At 44.9% G+C, this 6998-nt stretch overlaps 1 non-coding gene across 1 annotated transcript; it reads left to right on the top strand.

Moving 5' to 3' along the window:
* Window positions 1-329: 329 nt before the first annotated feature.
* On the top strand, window positions 330-436 carry LOC115703385 (small nucleolar RNA R71). The gene has a single exon (XR_004009153.2). It is a non-coding gene; the product is annotated as a small nucleolar RNA R71 (small nucleolar RNA).
* The last annotated feature ends 6562 nt before the right edge of the window (window positions 437-6998 follow it).

Genomic DNA, 6998 nt, shown 5'->3' with positions numbered 1-6998 from the left:
ACATCTGCCTGACACTCAGAAAAGTCATGGGGACCTCCACATATCTCACAAACCACTTGAGCTTGTTTGGCTTGCACTTCGATCAGCTTTGTTAGGGCCTCAACCTGAGCTGTCAGCTTTGTAATGGCATCAACCTCTAACACACCAGCTACCTTCTTAGATTGACTCCTTTCTGGCCACCGCTGGTTGTTTAGAGCCATCTCCTCTAATAGATCATACGCCTCATTAGCACTCTTTCTCATAAAGGCTCCGCCAGCTGCTGCATCTATTAGAGTTCTAGTGTTACCAACCAACCCGTTATAGAAATTATGAACCGGATCCACTTCTCAATACCATGATGAGGACACTTTCTGATTAAGTCCTTGAACCTCTCCCAAGACTCATAGAGAGACTCATTCTCTTGTTGACAGAAATTGTTGATCTCTCCTCGCAGCTTAGCAGACTTTGCTGGGGGAAAGAACTTAGACAGAAATTTAGTTGCTAAGTCTGTCCATGTTGCTATGGAATTTGGTGGCAAGGAGATTAACCAACTCTTGGCTCTTTCTCTAAGTGAGAATGGAAACAGTCTCAAACGAATGACATCATCACTAACTCCATTGACTTTAAAAGTCTCACAAAGTTCCATGAAGTTCGAGAGATGCAGATTAGGATCTTCAGAAGGGAGGCCACCAAACTGAACTGAAGACTGCACCATTTGAAGTATGGCAGGTTTGATCTCAAAGTTATTCGCATCCACTGCCGGTGGCCTGATACATGACTGCACTCCCGTCAGAGTAGGGAGAATGTAATCTCTCAAGCTACGACCATTAGCTTGGTCTTCCACGGCACCACCATTATTGCCGTTATTTACAACATTCGCATTCACATTAGCAGCCATGATTTCTGTTGTTTCAGCAATTGCTGAAACTCTTTCTTGCCTCTTGTTCTTTCGGTTTCTCCTACAAGTTTTCTCGATTTCAGGATCAACTGGTAATATGACTGCTTGTCCTTGACGGCGCATACACTAGGATTCCTAAAATAGATAAAGAAAATATTGCAAGAAAAAGATTAGTAATTAGCAAGAAAAATAAACCAAAGTAGAAGTTAGTATAATTTTGGGTAATATTAATCTTTATACAATTCCCCGGCAACGGCGCCAAAAACTTGTTGCGAAAATTATTAATTACTACGCAAGTGCACGCAATCAAGTAGTATACTCACGCAAGTGAGGTCGAACCACAGGGAATTGGATTAATTACTACTAAACTATACTTATAATTCTATTTGGCAAATCAAAAGTATTTATGATTAAAAAAGGAAGAAAGAAATTCAAGAAACTTAAAGAAACAAGTGAATATTAATCAAGATGAGAGAATAGGGAGACGAATCCTGTTGTTAAGTTACCAATGTTAATGTCTAATTGCTATCCTTCTCTTGAAGTGAATGACAGATTATAAATTAACCTAGCTCTTTTCAGATCTTCTAGGTTCTAAATCTCATGCTCTCTAATTAATCTCTTAATTAAATTAACATGAAATCAGCATTAAGCAATAATCTAAATGTCACAAAGGCTATGTAAATACTTTCGTTTCACATCAAAACCTAGACTATCCAATTTTAGCATTCTCAATTCTCACTTTTCAGATTTCGAATTGAGATCATAAAACATGTAAAAGGTGATCAATCTTGCACATGGAAATTAAACACAAATATGAATAGTGTTCACAATCAAGATGGAGGAATGGCAATTATTCATTAACTAGGAAAAACTTAAACAACATTCATCATTCTCCCTAAATAGGAGTTTAGTTCAAAACATCCATTGTAAAGCCCGCTTAGTTAATTTGGAAATTAGCAGTTATTTATGTTAATCAGGAAATTATTTATAGCTATTTAAATAATTTATCATTGTTATTTATGGAATTCAGATATGCATAATTATGTTATCAGCAGTTTTTATATTTCGCATTTCCGGTGTCCGGTATTTTGGAACGCGGCGTTTGGCTCAGTAGAAATCACAACTTAGTATGTTAGTATTTTGGGGACGGGTTTTAGACATTGGGAATGTCGGGAATGGCCGGGAATTTAGAATGTCCCAAAAAAATACCCCTTTAGTATGATTTTAGTGATTTTATGGTGGAGGGGCAAAATGGTCTTTTTGCCCCATTAGTGTTTTGTCTTATATGATTTATTAAATGGAAAATAATTAATTGTTTAAGTGATTATTTGGCTGAAATGGTTTAGTGTTTATGTTAAATGAGTATTATGTTATAAATCCTTTTTCTCAAAATTTCAACACTTAGGCAAATTTTAAAGAAAATAGAAAAAACTCTCTCTCTCTTTTTCCTCTCTTTCGGCTGAGGCTTGGGGGTTCAAAGGGCTGGTTTTCTTTGGTGATTCAAGCTCTAACTTGCTACTTTATTGATCTCTTGTGTGGTATGTGTTTCCTAGGCCCTTCCTCTTTAAATTCTTGAAGAAAAATGATGAAAATGGATGATAATGCATGTGATTTTTGAGAGTTGTTTCTGCTGTGTTTTGTTGTTGATTTATGTTGTTCAAAGCATGATTTTTGATGTTAAATGAGTTGTGTGAAGCATGAGTAGCTAGATTGTTCAAGCTTTAAAATTATATGTGAAAATTGATGATTTTTGTTAGAAAATGCCATGTTTAGTTTCTGTGTTATTGCTGGTTGTTATTGTTAGTTTGCAGAGGTGTTTTAATGCTTAGTTAAGTAGAATTAACTAGGCTAGGGTGCATGCTAGAGGGTTTAACCAAGTTTGAGTTCTTGAACTCAAAGCTTGGTCTTCAATGGTGAAATTTGCTTGTGAGGTTTCTGGGTAGGTTTGAGGCCTTGGAATGGTCATTTGGGACCTATGTAGGAGGTCTGGAAAGTTTGGGACCATTTGGGTTCGAAATGGTCAAGATATGGGAATTTTTGGTTGCTGCCTGCGAGGAACCGGAATTCCGGTTGAGCATCCGGAATTCCGGATGAGGGTTCAGATTTTCCCAGAACCGGAATTCCGGTTGGGCAACCGGACTTCCGGATGGGGGATTTTTCAGAACCCTAGTTTTCCTCGTTTTTGGGTTTTTAGGGGTATTGCCATGCTTTTTATCGATAGGGAAACTTTTAGTTTCGAGTTTTAGTCCCCGGGAAGTGATTTAGCGTGTCACTTATAGCGTTGTGGTTTTTATGGTTTAGGAGCCAGTAATCCGCCGTTCAGCTTCAGTTCCGGTCGGGGTTGGCCGCACACCTGAAATCGGAATCCAGGTAAGATTAGTATAACAGTATGCATATGTAGTTTACATGTTTAGCGTGCATGTAGGAAGCCTGTTAGATTACATTAGATATGTATTTAGGCTTCGAACCACCCAACCCTGTCACGTCGGTACAGGCTGGAGTATGACCAGCAGCCGGAGTATGACCGGTTTGACCGATCAGGCTGACACTTGGTTGGTGGTTCCGTGCTATTGACGTATCCCGTCGGTACAGGCTGGAGTATGACCAGCAGCCGGAGTATGACCGGTTCGACCGATCAGAGGATATAGTAACACGTCGGTACAGCCGGAGTATGACCGAAGCGGAGTATGACCGGCTCGACCGATCAGTTGTTACGTGTCAATAGTACCGTCCCCCGAACGTTCAAAACTCGGCACCATGTTGGACATGGCGGGAGTGCTCGGTACCATGTTGGACATGGCGATGGCGGGACTCGGTATCGTGTTGGACACGGCGATCGGCTTTTATGTATGATATTATTATGCTTTTCTTACCGAGTCCGTCGACTCACGGCTTACGTTGCATGTGTAGGTAAAGGCAAGGCGATTCTTGCCGATGGGACCAAGTGAGCGAGCTTATGGGATTGTACATGTCGGGGCGGTTAGGCCTGGAGCGTACGATCCTCGGGACAGCACGGCTGAGATTTTGTAATTGTCGTTAGACGACTTTATTTTGATGTAAAAGTTGAACAGTGAAAACGTTTGTAAATATTTTTATAAATCGGGATCCCGAGACTTTTTGCAAAATTGTTTATAAGTTTAATGAAAAAGCAAAATTTAAATTAATCACGTTTTTCCATAAACCTCGTTGATTAGCAACGAGCTGCACAGTACGTTTAAAAATCACGTAATACGCCTAAGTTAGTTAGGGTGTTACAATTTGGTATCGTAGCCGCTGTGTTGTCTTCCGAAGATCGTCACGACATGTACAATCATCATCAGCAGTTAGCTCGGTTCACGGTTCAGTAAGCCTTTATTGCTTTAGTAGTTTATTTTATTCAGTTATGAAAAAGAAAAGCCTGTTAGGAAGCATGTTAGTAGCCTGATAGTAGAATAGGCGCATGTTTCATTTCTAATTTCCAAATTAAGCGGCATTAGTAAGCTCGCCTTGAATACGACCTGATATGCCAACTCTTGGTTTCGCAGGCGGTTCTAACTAGATGGACGCCAGGCGGACTACCAGGAGTCGAGGCAACTCAGTGGGGTCGAATCAGGGAGAGGGAGCTCGGTTTCCCCCACCTGCTAGGGGCCGAGGTAGAGGTCCCCGAGGCAGGGCTCGTGGTCGGGGTGATGAGAACCCGCCACAGGCTGCCCAGGCTCCCCCAGCCGATCAGGGAGCCCCGAACTGGGAGTTACGGTTTGCGGAGATGCAAGCCAGGATCGAAGAGCAAGACCTCGAGATTCAGAGGTTGAGACAGCAGGGTGCTCCTGCAGTTCCAGTGCCAGTAGTTCCAGTGGCACACCGCCCCTGCCGCCTGTGCCGAGATGGTAGTGGCGGCCCACAGATTGGAACCTTTATATGAGCGGTTCCGGAAACAAGCACCTCCGGTATTCCTGGGAGGTCCAGATGTGTCGAAAGCCGAGCAGTGGCTTACGGTGATCACCAGAATCTTGAACTTCATGGGTGTCACCGGCAACGACAGAGTGGTGTGCGCCACATTTCAGTTCCAGGAGGATGCCCTGGTATGGTGGGACATGGTGTCTCAGATTCACGATGTCACCACCATGACTTGGGAGAGGTTCCAGGAACTTTTCAACGCGAAGTACTACAACGAGGCGGTTAGAAGCGCCAAGAGAAAGGAATTCGTTCACCTGACCCAGCGGGAGAACATGAGTGTCACTGAGTATACAACTCAGTTTGACCGGTTGGCGAGGTTAGCCTCGGGTATTGTGCCGACCGACTTCAGCAGGAAGGAGAAGTATCTGGACGGGTTGAATCCCAAGATCAGGCATGACCTGATGATTACCACTGACGACGCGCACCACCTACGCTCGGCATGGTGGAGAAGGCACCGCGAGCCGAGGCGCAGTGGGGTGCATGTCGAGTCGGCTAGTACTCCGGTTGGTGGCGGAGCTCCTACCCCCTCCCGCATCGGGCTTCGGCGGGGGAGTAGTGGTTCGGCCATTGATCGAGGAAGAGGGCACCCACTGTTTCGGCGGCTCGAGCCGAACAAGAGGTTCGGGGGAACCGAACGAGGGAGTCGTTCTGGTGGTAATGAGACTCGCTTCTCCTACCCCGAGTGCCCTAGCTGCAAGAGGCACCATCGGGGAGAGTGCAAGGGGCAGGGATGCTTTCATTGTGGCATGCCCGGGCACTTCAAGAGGGAATGTCCCCAGCTCCGGCCAGAGGCACCGAAAGCTCCAGCGATACCCACTCCAGCCAGGGTATTCGCGATCACGCAGCCGATGCGGATGCCGGCCCATCGGTTGTTACAGTCGATTCTTATTAACGACTCGTATTATTCAAAGGTCGTTTGATTCCGGGGGCTACACGTTCTTATGTGGCGGCCAGAGTCTTTAGTAAGTTGGGTAGACCCTTTGATAGATATGAGTCAGGGTTTGGAACCCTGTTACCTGGCGGAGAATTGGTTATCTCCAATAGGTGGATTAGGTCTATGCCGATCAGGATAGATGGTAGAGAGTTGAGCGCTGATCTGATAGAGATGAGCTTAGTCGAATTTGATATTATTTTAGGAATGGATTTCCTATCTAAATATTCGGCGAGCATTGATTGCAAGAGGAAGATGGTGGTCTTCCAACCAGAAAGTGAAGAACCGTTCGTATTTGTGGGTTCGGTTCAGGGATCTCGGATCCCGGTGATCTCGGCTATGTCAGCGAGAGAATTATTGCACGGTGGGTGCTTAGGGTTTCTGGCCGTGGTGGTGGACACCACTCGGCCAGACACCATTCGGCCAGAGGACATCAGCGTGGTTCGGGAATTTTTGGACGTTTTTCCCGAAGAACTTCCAGGATTACCACCTCAGCGGGAGATTGACTTCGTGATTGACTTGGCACCAGGGGTGGATCCGGTTTCTAAAGCCCCGTATAGGATGGCTCCAGCTGAACTTAAGGAGTTAAAGATTCAGCTCCAGGGGTTGCTTGACATAGGGTTCATTCGGCCCAGTGTGTCACCTTGGGGAGCCCCGGTTTTGTTCGTGAAGAAGAAGGATGGCTCTATGAGGATGTGCATCGACTACAGAGAGTTGAACAAGCTGACGGTGAAGAATAAATATCCATTACCTAGGATCGATGACTTGTTCGATCAGCTTCAGGGGAAGACGGTCTTCTCTAAGATTGATCTCCGTTCGGGTTATCATCAGTTGAGGATCCGAGAGGAGGACATTCCAAAGACGGCTTTCCGCACTAGGTATGGACACTACGAGTTCCTGGTTATGTCATTCGGACTAACCAACGCTCCTGCAGCATTCATGGACCTGATGAATAGGGTATTCAAGGATTTCCTCGATATCTGTGTGATTGTGTTTATCGACGACATCCTCGTGTACTCTCAGTCAGAAGAGGAGCATGAATTACACCTCCAGATGGTACTGCAACGACTTCGAGAACATAGACTCTACGCCAAGTTCAAGAAATGTGAGTTCTGGTTGTCTCAGGTGTCCTTCCTAGGGCACATAGTGAGTAAAGATGGGATCAAGGTGGATCCCGGGACGATCGAATCCGTCGTGATTGGCCGAGACCGAAGACAAGGACGAGAGATCGAAGCTTTTTGGGATTAGGCTGGG

The sequence above is a fragment of the Cannabis sativa genome, chromosome X (genome assembly GCF_029168945.1).
Source record: "Cannabis sativa cultivar Pink pepper isolate KNU-18-1 chromosome X, ASM2916894v1, whole genome shotgun sequence".
Classification (NCBI taxonomy): Eukaryota; Viridiplantae; Streptophyta; class Magnoliopsida; order Rosales; family Cannabaceae; genus Cannabis; species Cannabis sativa.
Note: the sequence above shows the minus strand (reverse complement) of the source record. Positions and strands in the feature narration are given on the sequence as shown.